Source organism: Pteropus medius, unplaced genomic scaffold (genome assembly GCF_902729225.1).
Source record: "Pteropus medius unplaced genomic scaffold, Ma_sr-lr_union100, whole genome shotgun sequence".
NCBI lineage: Eukaryota > Metazoa > Chordata > Mammalia > Chiroptera > Pteropodidae > Pteropus > Pteropus medius.
Window position 1 is genome coordinate 11,483,848 of NW_024355205.1, and position 18,138 is coordinate 11,501,985.

Below are 18,138 nucleotides of genomic sequence, written 5' to 3' on the forward strand. Positions count from 1 at the left end.
GAGGCAAGAATATACAATAATTGTATGTTGTCAAATAATAACAATTTGGAGGTTCCTCAAAAAATCAGTATATTCAATAAATGATGTTGGGAAAACTGGACAGATACATGCAAAAAATGAAACTGGACTACCTTCTTACACCATGTACAAGAATAAAATCAAGTGGAGTAAAGATTTCAACGTAAGACCCAAAACCACAAAACTCCTACAAGAAAACTCTCTGACATAGCTCTTAGTAATATTTTTCTGATATATCTTCTCAGGCAAGAGAAAAAAAAAATTAAAAAAATGGAACTACATCAAACTAAAAAGTTTTTGCACAGCAAAAGAAACCATCAACAGAACAAAAAGACAACCTACTGAATGGGAGAAGATATTTGCCAATGATACATCTGATAAGTGCTTAATATCTAAAATTTATAAAGAACTCATATGACTCAACACCAAAAAAACAAACAAATAAGTCAGACAGAGAAAGATAAATGCCATATGATTTCACTTAAATGTGGTATCTAAGGAACAATAAGAACAAACTAATCAAAAACAGACTCACAGATATAGTGAACAATTTGGTGACAGATGGGGGAGAGGGGTTGGGAGGCTGGGAGAATGGGGTGAAGGGTTAAAGAAGTAGTTGATAGTTGAGCACAGGGATGGGAAGCATGGCAGAGAGATTGCAGTTAGCATTAATATGATGGATAAGTGGAGGGCCAGGGGAGGAGGGAGCAATTGGGGGATCATTTTATGAGCATTATAGATGTCTAACCAATGTACTGTATACTTGAAACTAATTTAAATAAATAAATTTATTTTTAAAAATCCAGTTAAAAAATGGTCAAAGAGTCTGAATAGGAATTTCTCCAAAAAGGACACATAGATGGCTAATAGACATATGAAAAGATGTTATCATATCACCAATCATCAGAGAAATAAATGCAAATTAAAACCATAATGTGATATCACCTCACATTTATCAGAATGGCTATCATCAATAAATCAACAAACAACAAGTGTTGGTGAAGATGTGGAGAAAAAGAAATCTTTGCGCACTGTTGGTGGGATTGCAAAATGGTACATACACTATGAAAAACAGTTTGGAGGTTCCTCAAAAAATCAAAAATTGAACTACCTTTCGACCCAGCAATTGCACTTCTGTATATTTACCCGAAGAAAACCAAAACACTATTCTAAAAGATATATGCATCCCTATGTTCACTGCCGTGCTATTTACAGTAGTCAAGATATGGAAGTAACCCAAATACCCATTAATAGATAATTAGATTAATAAGTAACGATACAGATATACAATAGAATATTACTCAGCCATAAAAAATGAAATCCTACCATTCTCAACGATATGGGTGGACCCAGAAGATATTATGCCAAGTGAAATAAGTCAGACAGAGAAAGACAAATACCATATGATTTTACTTATATGTGGAACATAAGAACAAAATAAACAAAATGAAAACAGACTCATAGATACAGAGAACAAACTGATGATTGCCAAATGAGAGGGGTGAGGGGAGGTGAAAAAGTTGAAAGGATTAAGAAATACAAACTGGTAGTTACAAAATAATCATGGGGATGTAAAGTAAGCATAGGGAATATCTCAATAAATTGTAATAAACATGTATAGTGCCAGGTAGGTACTAGACCCATTGTGGGGATCGCTTCATAAGTTATATAAATTATATAAATTATATATATGCTGTACACATAAAACTAATATAAAATAATATTAAATCTCAATGCTAATTGAAAAATAAAATTTTAAAAATAAGAAAAAATTCAAAAAAATTAAGATAAAAATTTTTTTGAAAAAAATTTTCAACAAAATATGAATAGATATAAAAATATGCTATATCTCAATCGGAAAATGTGAATCAAAACCATATTTTCTAAAATGAGTTTCTATGTGGTTCATATACATTAATAATAATATTAATAATAATGATTAATTGAAAAGTGTATGAAGCAATGGAACTAGTTTGTACTTCTGGAGATGTCTAAAATGATATAGCTGTTTCACATATTAATGTGACAAAATCCAAAGTGTTACCTGAGAGTCTATGTTTAAAATTCCTTTAAATATCTTCGCATTTCTCTCTTCGTATGCATAGTTACATTAGCGAATGTCTCCTGGTTTCACTGAGAAAGGCTAAGGGGAAGAACCAAAGTCCAAACATCAGAAATCATTATAGGAGAATTTCACATGGGTATCTAATCTCCCATTCATTCAAGGAGTTCTGAGTCTTTGGATTCACACATTTCTGGAAATTAGTTAGATACATACACACACATACATATTTTTCAGTTATGCAATCAAAAAAAAATTGTAGTTAAAATAAATCCTCCTTTTCAGTCCTTAGGGTCATGAACAATAGAGTCTACAAAGATCCCTTAAGGCAGATTATTTTAGTAACTAATCCAGCTCTGCAATCTATTGTTGCAACCATACCTGGCCTATGAAGTTACAAGCCACTATTTGATCTCCAGTCCTTAGGGTCCTCTCATTCCCCTGATTGCATTTGGATTGAATCTATTTAAACTACAGAACATTCTACCAGTGTCTACGGTCTACAGAAAACTGCCACAAAATCACTTTTCAAAGATGATGACCTCCCATCCTCTCCCCTACTATGTCCCTATCCCTCAGTGAAGGGAATATCTTTAGGAAATAGATGGGCCATGTTAAATTCACCCCAGCATTTTTATTTCTACCAAAATTCTTTGGGTATACTTCTCAGCATAGTACTTTGATTTGCTGGTATTTTCACTTAATTTACCGTAGACTGTGCTACCTGATCAGTAATATGAAACTCTTACAATTGTTTATACTACCACTTGGTTTATTGGTTTATACTACCAATATTAATTCAGCAAAATCTGTAATTATGTAATTAAAATCCCCCCTCACTTCATTCCCTAGGTTTTTTATAATATAAATTTCTAATGTAAATCGCTAAAAAGAAAAAAAAAAAACAGTAAAATCTGTTAGAATAATACCTCTTTTCACAGTTGTCTTTAATTGACAATCCCCAGAGAATTTTAAGCTGTTACCTAATTCACCTGGCTAAATTTCAAAATCAGCTGGCGAGATTAAAAGATTTCTGATGCCCAGGTCATTCCGCAAGGTAATTATATTGGTATTTTTGGTGAGCAATACCGGTGTTAGGACTTTTTAAAGCTCCCTATGTAATTCTAATGCACATAAAAAAAAGTTGAGAAATGCTGCTTAATAGACTGAGGACAGTGATAAATGGGGACTGTAGTAGGCTAAATGTTGACCCTCCAAAAGGTATGTCCACATCCTAATCTTCCGAACCTGTGACTATTACTTTATATGGTCAAAAGTAAATATCATCTTATATAGGAAAATATGTGATTAAATTAGTTTTTAATAAATTAAAGTAAGTGATCTTGAAAGGCAGAAATTTTCCTGAATTATCTGTGTGGACCCTAAATAGAATCACATGATTCTTATAAGAGAGAAGAAGAATCAGTTTAGTGACAGACACACAGAGAAGAAGACATCCACAGAGGAGAAGGTGATATGAAGATGGAGGCAGAGATAGAAGTGCTGCAGACACAAGCCAAGGAATGCCAAGGATTGCTGGTTGCTACTAGAAGCTGGAGAAAAAGCATGGCATGGATTCTCCCCCAGGGCCCTTTGATGAGTATGACCCTACTGAAAATTTTATTTCAGACTTCTGTCCTCTAGAACTGTGAGAAAATGAATCTGTCTTTTTAAGGTGCTAAACGTGTGGTTATATTTTTAGGCAACCACATGACACTAATACAAGGAATAATAAGAAATAAAATAATTTTATTTTTCAAGGAAATTTCCACACCTTTAAGGCAGAGTCAATATAGTCTTATCAGCAATGGCTAATAGAAAACACATAGTACATATGTTGTATTTAGGAATGCCCTATGCATTTGCTGCACACCCACCAATAGCAACAGGTTATATATAAAATCTCCAGCAAATCCATGTCTCCCCATCTTTTCATCATTTGCACAGAGATATATTTTGGCCTGAGAGCAAGCAGCTGGCTGAACCATGGGAGGGGCTCCAGAAGACAGACTCTAATCATGGCAAAGGAGCTAAGACCATATATTCAACTATGTAATAATGGACACTTCTGGCACAGGAAATAATCTTCAGTAAATTGAGCTGAGGAGCTCAACTAGAAAGTGTGAATAGCAATATTGGTGCTGTTAGTTGGAGGCTCTGTCGAATAAGAGTCCCACGACTTTAGCCTTCTGCTAAATGACCAAAAGAGGGGAGGAAATAAACACCCCCAGCCTCTATCAGAGTTTATCTTTTTTTAACACTATATTTTGAACTGATTTAATTCTCTCAACAACCCTATTTCATAGGTGTTATAATTATCCTCATTTAAAGATGGAGAAATTAGGCTCAGAGTAGTTACTTAACTTGCTCAATGACATGAAAATGTCAATGGCAAAGCTCATATTTGAGTGATGTAGACTGGCTCTCCCATTTGTGTTCTTAATTACAATGCTACTCTGCAGCAGTGGGGACTCACTGTTCGATGTGTCAGGTATGGTGGGCCAGGGCCACCTTCCCAAATATGTGACCCCAAGCTTGAAAGGGTCCCACGACTGGTTTAATGCACCTTGATACCTTAATTTTAGAACAAAGGGCCCCACATTTTCATTCTGCACTGGATCCTACAAGTTATATAGCAGTCCTGCTCTCAGCCTTTGGAATTCTCCTAAATAGTTTAATTCTATTCTCAGATTTCCATTCTTTATTATACAAAGTACTTATGTGCACATGACATCTAGTAATAAATTACGAAGAACTGTATTTCAGCGATTCTAAATGTATACTTTAACATCGCTTTTAAACATTGATTTTTGAATGCATCTTTCAAACATTCACTGTTGGTCAGGTGGCAGTCCTGATTTAGTTGCTATTATCTACATTTGTACAAAGACTGCTTTTCATAGTTACTAAATCAAGCTATCTACATTGTTGGAAAACATGCATTGTGTTTAATTGCCACTCAAATGTCTTCAAAAAGATTAATCTAAGTTAAAAAAAAAAAACTATGAATTATCACTGGACAGCCTGTTAAAAAGCAAAACTTAGTTTATTTGACCTCACTGCAGTAAGAGAAAACACCTGACAGAGTCGTTGAACCATCTCAGCAAGGGGAAGTCATAGTTGGATGTATATAGGGTTTTGGGGAGTCTTGGCTCATATGGTTTAAGGTGAATCTTTAAGACAGAGAACTGATGTAGACTGGGTAAAGTTGGTGAAGCTTTTGTCTCATTCATCCTGGGTTTCAGAAATTTCCTGAAGTAAGGTGTAAAGTCATTTTTGAGTTTACAGATTTATCTTTCCTGAAACAAACTACAAAATCAAGGCATACAAGTTACCTCAATTGGTTTTTAAAACTAAAGTTTACTGTATTCACAGAAAGTATATGGTACACTAATGAGAGCATTGCTACAATTTCATAATCTGTTACAGAGCAAAAGCCAAATGCTTGACATCCCTGCTACTTGCTACTCAAATATTGGCATCATCTGGGATTTGTAGCTAACGAGGCATCTTAGTTCTCATTCCTTCACCTCCAGTTTTAATAAATCATTTTATTAAATGCTTTTTAACAGATCCTCATTTTATTAGGCTGGATCCTCAAGAGAAACAGACCAAATATGTATGCATGTGTATATATAATTTATTATATATTATATATATGATTTATTATAAAGAACTGGCTCATGTGGTTATGGAGGCTAAAAAGTCCCAAGAATGCAGTTAGTAAACTGAAGACCTGGGCAAGCCGAAGGTATAGTTCCAGAGCCCGTCTAAAGACAGGAGGGGAAGGCAGATGTCGCTGCTCTGAGACAATCAGGCAGATAGAGTGAATTCTCTCTTAACCTTTTATTCTATTCAGGCCTTCAACAGATTGCATGAAGCACCCCCCAGAATACTGAGGAGAGCAATCTGCTTTACTCAATATACAGATTCAAATGTTAAACTCTTCCAGAAATATCCTCACAGATACACCCAAAATAATATCTAACCAAATACCTACACACCTTATGGCCCAATTAAGTGAACACATAAAATTAACCATTATATCTATGGCCATGCCACCTTGAACAAGCCCGATCTCGTCAGATCTTGGAAGCTAAGTAGGGTGGGGCCTGGTTAGCACTTGGATGGGAGACCACCTAGGAAGACCAGGTGCTGTAAGTGTAACAAATAAAAAATAGGAGATTGTAAGTTGACAAGGTCCTTGCAATCTGTGAGGTCAACCAAGGGTGGCCTCACCTAAAAAAAAAAAAAAAAAAAAATTAACCATCACACTCATGATTTATATGCACGTAAAACACACTAGTTAAAGATATCACAGAAATAAAGCATCGCACAAGTAGAAGAAGCTGTGTTAACTTTTAACACCAAATTGGGTGCAACAGGGTAGCTTATCAAATTTAATATATTTCAGCTGGAGGCAAAATAAATTGCCAACTCCTTTAGAAGAGAGAAATTAAAATTTAAAGAGCCAAGAAGTTAGTAAGATAGATTGACATGACAGGCCAGACCAGTGTTCCATTGTTGACACTCAGTTTTTCAGGAAATTTGCATTTTGGACAGAGCTGTTTAATTTCCATGTGATTTAACTGAACAAATAGAAGTTTAGTAAATTTAGAATGGACCAGCATCAAAACTGAAAGAAGAATGTTATGTTTGGAAGAGGCTATAATAGAACACTTCAAAAAAAAAAGAGATGCTGTTGTACCATTAATAGTCTTGGGGACATAAGGGAAAATACTGCATGGAAAAAAACAGTGTATTAATGCCTTGCAGCTGAAATGTGATTAAAAACTTCAGACATAGAATTTAAAGACACTCTAGTAATACCATAACTAGTTTAATTCCATTAGTTTCCTTTACGGACTATAAGAGTAATACATAATAAAATTTTGTCTAAATAAATGTGTAGCTCTCTAATAATTTTAAAGTAATTTACATCAGAACCTTATTTCATGGTTCAGTTGTATTTTAAATAAAATTTCATTGCAGCTTCTCACAGAAAAACTGAGTTTGCAATGCTAAGCTCATGTAGGGATCCTCAGAGGAGGTCCCCAGGGGCCAGGGCACAGCAGAGAGAAGTGAGCCTCTGCCAGGAGGTTGACCACCCTTTGGGAGCCAAAATGGCCCCAAGAGCTCCTGCTGTGCCACGTTGCAGGGGACCAGAGACTCTAGCTAGAAGATCTCCAAGAGAGATGATGCCATGGGGACGGGCTCTGGTCACCATGTTCCACCATTTGAAGGAGAAGGGCTTTGTGTGCACATTGGTGCTACAGTGCACATCCCCAGTGCCAAATGTGGTAAGCATTAAGAGTCATCGATGAAGCTGCAGTGGAGGCCCAGTGACGCTAGCAGGAACCACATTTTCTCCTCTAGGCAGCTGTTGGTGGGCCCAAAGGCCCTGAGAATGCCCGGGTGCTTCCCTAGCACCAGCTGTTTGTTGTGTTTGGGAAAATGGCTTCAGCTTTGAGAGCCGCTCTGAAATGCCCCACGAACTTGAAGAGCTACAGGATGTCCCACTCCTTCAGAACTAGCTCCACTTCAGCACCTCCCAGTAGCACTCAGTGCTGTTCTCCACATATAAATTATGTTCTCTCAATTTATCATTTGGCAGAATATCCATTATTTTCTGCTTTTCTGTCCCCCCCTTCCCCACTTTTTTAATATTCCTTCGAACAGCAGAGCTTCCTATGGCCCTCCCGCTGCTCACGCAAACAGTTAGCCAGGAGCAGCTGGAAACCTTTCCTGTTGGGCACAAGAACAAAGTCACGTGGCCTATAAATAGCCAGTTGCAGTAGACTTTCTCAGGGGCTTTTATCTGTTGGGCGTCCAGGAAGTCCTGCAGGCCTGGGATAACCACTGCTCCCAGTGAGTCATGCCCAGCGATTTCTCACTGACTGTGATCAGGGGCTCACCTTCGGCTTTCTAAAAGACTCAAGGTCAGTAATTTTGCTTTTTCGTAATGGTATATAAAATAATGGTATACTGTTTTAATAGTCTCTAGCGTCTTCACTTTAATGAAATGGAGCAGTAATTCAGCAAATCATAGGGTTGAACTTATCACTTGCTTTCTTTACCCTGAGGCTACAGGAGAGAAGATATTATTTAGCCAGGTACACAGATAGTTCTTGGACTGATGAGTAATAAAAGCCTGTTAGCGTGCTATTTTATTTTTCTGTTTTCTATGTCATTGGTGACAGCCAATCTACCCTGCAGTTATTAAATTTCTCCTGTTCTTTTGTTTAGAGAGTAGCCAACTGAAACCCCAAAAGCTTCAGTGAGCACCTCATTGTAGTAAGTCCTCTACATCAATTTAATGAACTCTTTCATTAGTGTATATCTTGGATTGCTGAATTCTAATGCTAACACCAATTTGTACTGCAGTCTGCATTCAGCAAGATATTGTCTCAAATTGTCCCTACTACCTGAGGATCTCTTGCTGGAAGCCTATACCACCCTGTTACCAGTATTTGTATCCATCACTGATCTTGGTCGAAAATAGCAAAATCAACTACACAGAACATTAACTTATTAGAAATAGATTGTCTGGATAATATGCTTCTGCATACCATTTTATGAATTCAGAGCCCTAGATAGTATATCAACTGGCAAATCTTAGGTCATATACCCATACCGTACATGTAAGTTGTCTATGGAACAAAGACGTCTAGCATCTGAAGTGTTTGGCTTTTGTAGTAGAGAACAAGGCACTGCTTCCCAGTAACTACATGTTAATATATTCTTTAAATATGGAAAGGGCTTTCAGATGTCACTCTGGACGGAAGGTTCCTTGTGTCTTCAAATTTACCTAAGAGTTTTCTCAGGTGTATGTTAGGAAAATGGCAGGGAATGAAAAAGTTTTCCAGGCAGCAGGAATGAAACACCAACATGCACAGGTTTCAGAATTATAATTTAGGATTCTAAGATGGCAACTATCAATCCCTATTTCCACTTCTACCCAAATCCTATGAAAATGACAGAAAACGTGAGATAGAGGATCGATAGATGCATAATTCCATGAAGAACAGAAAGAAGAAACAGTAGGTGACAAGTTTTGTTTAAATTTAAAAGGCAGAAATTCTACTGATCAATGCAAGTGGAGAAAGACTGTGAGAGTTATGTTTGGTATGGAAAGCAAGAATGTGTTGTGTGACAGAAATGCAGATGATTAAAGGACGGTAGAGTGAATACCAGAACTAGATTTTTCATCCTTTCCACGTTTCCAGGAAAATAAAAGCACTGGCCGCACCAGTGTTAGTCCTCAGGTTGAAATCATTAAGGGCATAATTTGCCTTAGAAGGGCTTGGTCTCCATGTTTCCAGGAAAATAAAAGCACTGGCAGCACCAGTGTTAATCCTCAGGTTGAAATCATTAAGGGCATAATTTGCCTTAGAAGGGCTTGGTCTCTGTGGTATTGGTTCCTCATAGAAAAGGTACACTTAACTGTGGCATTGAATAGTGATTTTGACTATAAAACCAATCTATTAAATTAGACACCTTCATTAAACAGAATTCTCAGTCAGCTCTTTCAAGGGAGATATCTCTTAAGCAGAACTATGTAACCAATGGAAAAAGCTCATGCCATCAATCCATATTAATAAAATTTTATTTTTAAATTCAAAGCATACCCAAGGGTAATTTGAAAGCCATTGACTCAGCATAAAAATATGAGAGTGAGAAAAGTTTAAATATTTTAATATTTTATACCTATATTCCTCATGGCCTTAGTAAAAATGTGTGTACATGTAAACTGTAGTGGTTAGGCCTTCTTTGTTTAATAAAGAGGGAGACACTTCTTCCCCACTCTATTAGGGCATCTGCTTCAGAACACAATACCTTTTGGTTTTTAATCACAAGATCCTTGGCCTTTTGATTCTTGAAACTGAATACAAAACTCCAAGATTAATTTAGAAGGTCCCCAGGAGGAGTATTGGAAGAAATCATGAGATGTACATTTTTGCTTTTAAGAAAATGAGAGATGTTTTTATTTTTCTGTATGAATTGCATGAAATTCCGTACAGACTCTGTAACCACTCTTTTTTTACTTTACCTGCATGTTTGTCGCTACTTACACAATTGCCCTCTGCTCCTTCTATATTGGTAGGAAGAGGATTTTTGTTGACAAGATTATTTTTCTCAACAATATATATGTATGTGGGATTGTCTCTAGCCACTTAGACTATTTCTGGGAGCAGAACCTTTACTTCTAATCCATCTCTAAAAAAATCTTGTACTTAATATAATACGCACACAGTATGTACATGAGGGGATATATTGCACTAAAACAAAAAACAAATGGTGGAATTTAAAGTAGCTTTTTCAGTGTATTCTGTGATATATTTGGGAAAAACAATTTTTCTGAAGTTCCTCAAATCATGCTTTTACCTGAAATTATGCAATTTCTAGTTCATTATATGTCTACATTTGTCTGTCATATCTTGTGGCACACCATTATGTGCACCAGTATTAGCTGTGAGAATTGAGAGTGGAAATAAGTTTGTTAATGTGATGATAGCCTGCTTATTTGGTTCTGGCTTCCTTGTTTTTATCAATTAAAAATATATTTAAAGACTCAAGTAACAAGTCATATTTCTGTAATACAGCTTTAAACATGCTTATTTTTCTCATCTGTCTGAAATTTTTTCTATAATGTTTAATAAAGTTTAAGTTATGATCTGTATTTAGAAAACATGTGATTACACCATTAGATTCTTTTTTAACCCGATATCCAGAATATAAAGTTCTATTACAATTATTATGTAGAGGCTACAATCCCTGTAATTCTGAATCTTCATGGGTCCATTGGGAAAGCTTAATATGTGTATAATGGTAATGCAAATTTTATTGGGCTTCCTTAAGAAATAACTATGCTAATTATTTTCTATTGAGTATATGTGCCAGTTGGATTGTCTTACACCTCCTTAAGTGTTAATATGTTCCTGGCTACATGCTACATTGTGTGAAACATTATGGCTGTGTACCAGTCATTTTGTAACTCCCTAGGTAGTGGTGCTGACTGGGGCTCTGTGGCTACAAAAAATCTCAAACTGAAAATAGGTATCAATTCCTGCAAGAATGACTTGTTATGCCTTTGAGGATGGAGGAACCTAGTAGAGTCAATTTGCCACTAAATGGATGGTTTATCTTCTCAAGGAGCAATGACATATGAGCCATTCCAACCTGGTCTTTCTTTCTGAGAGACTGAACATTATGAGAAGGTAGAGCTAGATTGTGAGAGTCCAGGCTGTTTGGCATATGTGATCTCCATCTGTAACTGAATGATTACAACATTCCTGTACTTGTCATGCAAGATGTATAACCAGTGACAAAGCCTATCTAATGTCAATCGACTGCCTGAGTAATTTTGTCTACTTGGTATTTCAGTGCTTCTTCGATGGTGAGTACTCTCTGATGGGCATTTATACGTGTTGTGAAAATTTTCACATTTGATGTCCATTTACATTTGTCCATTCATGTGCCTCTCTCCTAGGTCTCCTTTTATTTGATAGTCCTGAAAGTCAATTTTCAGGCCATTCACCATTGCCTCAAATTCCACATGTATACTCATCTCAGGCCATATCTCTAAAGGAACAGTTGTAATGATAGAAACTCTGTTATTTGGGAAGATTTTCACTCACACATTGTCGTTCAAAGCTACTTGTAAGTGTGACTGCAACGTAGACTCCATTTTTGGTTTGCTTTATATTCTGAGCCAATCTTTCCATAAACCAAGGTTGGATTTTTTTTTTTTTTATTCCCTCATATACCATAGATACAAGGTGAGGGAAGGATGCAAATACAGTGGGTAACATGGGAATCTAGCTATGTGCTCATGCAATTTAGGTCTTCTAGTCCTGCTCTAGCTCCACTCTAGATGTACCATTTCTATCCTACAATGATCTGCTGCTGGATCTACCCAATTTAATGATGGTTTCGTGGATTATCAAAATGGTCATATATCCATCTAGGTTATTCTGGAATTTAACCTTACTAATCAGTCTGGCAGCCAGAAGAGTGGGTGGGGACAGCACATGAAGGGGCACCCTGTTGCCTTACAGGAAGAGGACTTTGCAGGGTATTCCTACATTAGGGAACTGCCAGTGCTTTTCAGGAAAGGGTGAACTCCCTCTGAAGACTCTGAGGGCTCAGAGTTACAATTTTAAAAAACATATCCACACAGATGTTACCATTCTAAGCTTCAGTAACCCAAGTTTTCTCAACTAGGGCCTTAAACGTAGCATGATAGACCTGTCTAGACTGAGCATTCAAGTCTTTGTAGCTCAGTGATCTTAATATCCTGAGTTTGCTCCACAGTTGACCCTACCTCACACTGCAAGAGCCAAGGGCCCCTTTGTAAACTACAGTGTAGGGTCTGACTCACATCTTTAGCCATACCCAGTTTATTGTCACCCCCTGTAGGGTGTCAGTCTAACTATAAATATATGCCAATTCCATTCTCTTTGGCTGTGTCGTTTGGAACTTTTCAGTTAGAATTCAAGTCTGCTTGAGAACTGGAAGATGGTAGCACAGATGTGTCATTTAAGCCTGGAATTCAACTGACAGTAAAGTTGGGAAAATAAATCATTCTATAGAGGAAGAATACAATGAAAAAATCATAAGCATAGATGGTGCAGGATGCTCTCAGGAAGGAGAGTAAACATTTACCTGGATGGAGTACACATAGTACAAAAGGGAGTCCTGTATATGTGTAGGCTGTAGCAGATTATTGAGAACCTTAAAGACTAATCTTGTGTAAGCACCAATCTAGTGCAGCTGTAGAGCTGTATTTTTAGTCTATGCAGAACCATTTCTACAGTCAGCCTAGGTATTTACTGAAAATTTTTTATTTTATTAAGGGTTACCAATATTTCATCATAGAATCCATGGAGGCATAGTGTCCTTTGTGGGCTTGTGTTTTGTTTTTGTTTTTTACGAACTTGCTAGTATCTCCTAAGGGGAAATAATAAACAGAATAAACCCACTATACCTTTCTAAAAAAGAACCTCATCCTTTAGAGAAACTCACTCTCTTCACAAATGGAGACACAGTAGATTCTTTTTGTTAGTTACATCAGGATGTCTTTGAAGCATTAAACAAATGCAGGATAATGAGAAAGGCAAAGGTAAATTTCATACATTATAGAAGTATAAATGACAAGCGTTTGCATGTAATAGGATATGTGAAATGAGGGAGATAGTGCAATTAAAGATGAAGTTGAAAGAAGGTTGGATACCAAGCTAAACAGAATGAATATGTGAATGAAACAATGCCACTAAATTCTAGTGATTTGTTTATGTATTTGGTAAAATATAAACATACTATGATTATGTTACTAAGTTACTATTTGTTTTACAAAAAAAAATATTTTCTAAGTCTTTAGCAAAGGTTAATGGAAAATATAAAAAAATACACATGCACAAATGAACATCAAGTAAGAGTTTGAGTATAATATATAATCTAATTTAATGTCAACTATTTTCAAAGACAATAGCAGCTGATGAGAATTCCTTAACTAAAAATGTGGTTGCTTATACTGAATTTGATGTTAGAAGTAATACTTTTTTTAGGATAAGTTAATATCTATGTTTAAATTCCTGTCTTACAATATTAAATAATTTTAGTATGATATTATTAGAATCTATAAACCCTATGTAAGGACATCCATACATGCACACATACCCACCTTAGCTCAATTTGAAATTAATATCAAATACTAAAATTTTTCAAAATTTAAAAGTAAATTATGTTTGAACATTGCAACTAGATTCAGCAACAATAAAAATTTCCCTTAAAATATCTATCAAAATGAATCATTTATATGGCTTCTATTTATTTGAAAACAATGTTAATAGGTTCTGACAAGACTATATCTTGACTTTATCTGAAATGAAAAGGCTTATAAAAAGGTAAATATAAATATTTTCTGTTTTGCATACCCTGCACATTTATTACCTAGGTATTTATAAGAATTTCCATTTTTGATTTTACTTGGTTAGCTATCTCCATATTGTTTTTCATAGTGGTTGCACCAATTTGTATTCCTACCAAGAATGCACAAGCATTCACTTTTCTCCACATCCTCATTAACACTTGTTGTTCCCTGTCTTTTTGATAAGTTATTCTAATAGACTTAAGGCAATATGTTATTGTAGTTTTGATTTACATTTCTCTGATTAGTGATGAACACCTTTTCATGTGTATGTTGGCCATCTAACTATCTTCTTCAAAAAACATCTATACAAATTTTTTGCCTACTTTTTAATTGGATTGATTTTTGCCATTGTTTTGTATTTTCGCTATTTTGTATTTTCCCTATTGTATTGTATTGTTTGTTGTGTCCAGAATAACCAGACCCAACTTGAGTGCTCTTAACCAGGAGACAGTTTATTAGCCGGCGGCTGTCCTTGCAAAGGAGCAGCCTCGAAATGCCAAGATACAAGGTTTTTAAGCCCCAAATCCCATTCCTCATTCTGTCTTAAACACAAAAGTCTATCTTTCTCCTATTCACTACCTGTCAACCCACTGGTCAGGTGTGCAAGCGGGAAGTACAGAAGCAGAAAGCTTGTGTTAGAATGTTATGTTCCTATGGGTGATTGCCTATGTTCCCATGGACAATAGCCAATGTTCCCATGGGCGATGGCCAAACAGTAATTTTCAGCTTATATACAATTGATTATTTTTCATGCCACGCAAGCAAGCAGGGTTACACAGGCTAAAATTGGCAGTTAGCGTATGAGCTCATTGTTACAAGTTTCATGATTAACAGAATGTGGTTAGGGGTTCCAGAAACTAGGCCTAAGTTATAGACTTCCTTTGTCCAGTTTCAGGTTTTAATTATTCTTTAACCCTTTCACATTTCAGCAGGCCATTACATTGTTCTCTATATTTTTTGGCTAGTAACCCCTTATCAGATATGATTTGCAAATATTTTCTCTCATTCTGTAGGTTGCCTTTTTATTTTGTTGATGGTTTCTTTTGCTGTGCAGAAGCTTTTTAGTTTGATGCAACGGCACTTGTTTATTTTTGCTTTTGTTACTTTTGCTTTTGGAATCATATCCAAAAAAATCATTGCCAAGACTGATGTCAAGAATCTTACCACCTATGTTTTTTTCTAGGAGGTTTATGATTTTAGGTCTTACATTCAAATGTTTAATCCATGTTGAGTTAAATTTTTTGTGTGTACGGTATATGATAATGGATTGATTTTATTATTTTGCATGTGGCTGTCTAGTTTTTCCAACACCATTTATTGAAGAGACTCTTTTTTCCCCACTGTATATTCTTGGCTTCTTCGTATGAATGTATTTCTGGGCTTTTGATTCTGTTCCATTGATTGACTTATTTTTATGCCATACCAAACTGTTTTGGTCACTGTAGCTTTGTGGTGTCGTTTGAAATAAGGAAGCATGATGCCTCCAGTTTTGTTCTTTTTTCTCAAGGTTGCTTCCACATTTTGAGGTCTTTTGTGGTTCCATACAAACTAGGATTATTTGCCTTATTTATGTGAAAAATTTTGGGGGGATTTTGGTAGGGATTATATTTAATCTGTGGATGGCTTTGAATAGAATGGACATTTTAACAATATTTTTCCAATCCATGAACATGGAATATCTTTTAAGTTATGTGTCATCTTCAAATTTTTTTGTCAATGCCTTATAATTTTCAGTGTACAGGTCATTTACTTTCTTGGTTAGATTTATTTCTGGGTATTTTATTTTGATGCAATTGTAAATGAGATTGTTTTCTTTTGGATATTCTTTATTAGCTTACAGAAATGGAAAAGTTTTGGATATTGGTTTTGGATACTGCAACATTAAATTAGTTTAACAGTTTTTGGTGGTGTCTTTAGGGTTATATATATATATATATATATATATATATATATATATATAAGTGTGTGTGTGTGTGTGTATACACACACACACACACACACACACACACACACACATATATATATAGTATCATGTCATCTGAAAATAGTGACAGTTTATTTGTCCTTTCCAATTTGGACGTCTTTTCTTTTTTTTCTTTTTTTCTTTTTTTTTGCCTAGTTGCTCTGGTTAGGACTTCCACACTATGTTGAATAAAATTGGCAAGAGTCGTCATTCTTGTCTTGTTCCTGAACTTAGAGGAAAAGCTTTTCAATGTTGAGTATGTTAGCTATGGGCTTGTCCTGTATGGTCTTTATTAGACTGAGGTATGTTCCCTCTATCCCTACTTCGTTGAGTGCTTTTATCATAAATGGATGTTGAATTTAGTCAAATGTTTTTTCTGCATGTATTGGGATAATCATATGATTTTTATCCATTTTGTTAATGTGATGTATTGCATTGATTTGCAGATGTTTAACTATCCTTGAATCTCTGGAATAAATCTCAGTTGGCCATAGTGTATGATCCTTTTAGTATATTGTTGACTTCGACTTGCTAATATACTGAAAATCTGTGTTTATTATTGGCCTGTAATTCTCTTTACCTGTGCCATCCTTGGATGGTTTTGCTATCAGATTAGAAGAGTTTGAGAAAGGTTGATATTAATTCTTGTTTAAGCATTTGGTAGAATTCACAACTGAATCCATGTGGTCCTGAACTTCCATTTGTTGGGACCTTTTATTACTGATTCAACCTCCTTATTAGTTATTGGTCTGTTCAGATTTTTTATTTCTATATGATACAGTCTTGCTGGGTTATATATTTCTAGGAATTTATTCATTTTCTAGGTTGTCCAATTTGTTGGTATATAATTTTCCATAGTAGTCATTTATGATCCTTTGCATTTCTATAGTATCTGTTGTAAATCTCCTTTTTCATTTCTGCTTTTGAGTCCTCTTTTTTCTTGGTAAGTCTAGCTAAAGGTTCATCCATTTTGTATACCTTTCAAAAAAAAAAAAAAAGAACCAGCTCTTTCACTGTTCTTTTCTATTGTCTTTTTAGTCTTTATTTCCTTTATTTCTAGTCTGACCTCTGTTATTTAATTCCTTCTACTAACTTGGACTTTGTTATTTGTTTTCATTTGCAATCATCCTGGTTTCTGAATAAACTTTTCACTCAGATAAGAAAAGATGGTAAAAAGGACAGTTATTCAAATAGTGTATATCTGTAATAAAGCATTTTAAAATATATTAAGATAGCAGAGGTAATAAGTACCAACTGTCAAAATATTTTCTTATATTTGTCTCCGTTACCCACTCCATTCTTTTGTTCTCCCAAACTGAGAGTTTTAAACATTTTTGTTTAATGTATTTCCAGATGCGCATTAATGATACATTTAGTTTTTTTCTGTTTTTCTTTTTGAATTTTTCATTCTACAATTATTTATCGCATGGAGGAGGCACAAGATAATCTCATGGTGTTTTTTTTGTTTGTTTGTTTTTTGTTTTGTTTTTTTTTTCCCCAGTTGGTGTTTGGCCTCATGAAATACCACAATCTGACTTTGCTACTGTAGGTGATGTTATTCATTTCATCATCCAAATTATGTGTCAGAAACATACTGAGCAGAGCAGTGCCATGAAATACTTGTTCATTTTTCTCTGATGACAAACACCATTATGCAAAAGAATCATCAAGATGCCTTTGCAGAACACCTAGGATATTTGTTCTAAAATAACATTACTACTCATATCAGATGAACCAACTAAGCCTGAAAATTCTGAAAGGTACCATACCTATTAAATCTAGAACATAAATAAAATAAAAATATGTTTCAAATAGAGTATTGTAAAGTGATCCAAAGGAAGGCTATCAACTTAGTTGTATCAAACTGAAGTTAAGGAATTTCTTTGGTTGCTAATTTGAATGCCATGATTACAAGGATACTATAGTTGTACTGAACATTGCCATAACTAAAAAAACTGCTAAGTAACTAAAATTGAACTATCTTTTTCCCACTGTTGGAGAATTGGCAATTTTAATTGCAGAGCTATGTGTTACAAAGGAAGTTAAATATCAAAATAATTAAAAACCTATCTCTAGGTAAGGATTTCTCAACCTTAGCTCTTATTTTAGTCTATTTTGGGTGCTACAACAAAGTACCACAGACTGGGTGGTTTATAAACAATG

General features: G+C 35.3%; 2 pseudogenes; both read left to right on the forward strand.

The window, feature by feature from the left end:
• Positions 1-6,125: 6,125 nt before the first annotated feature.
• Positions 6,126-6,244, forward strand: LOC120599036 (uncharacterized; annotated as a pseudogene).
• Positions 6,245-7,203: 959 nt separating this feature from the next.
• Positions 7,204-18,138, forward strand: part of LOC120598827 (sodium/potassium-transporting ATPase subunit beta-3-like) — a 66,469-nt pseudogene continuing 55,534 nt past the window's right edge.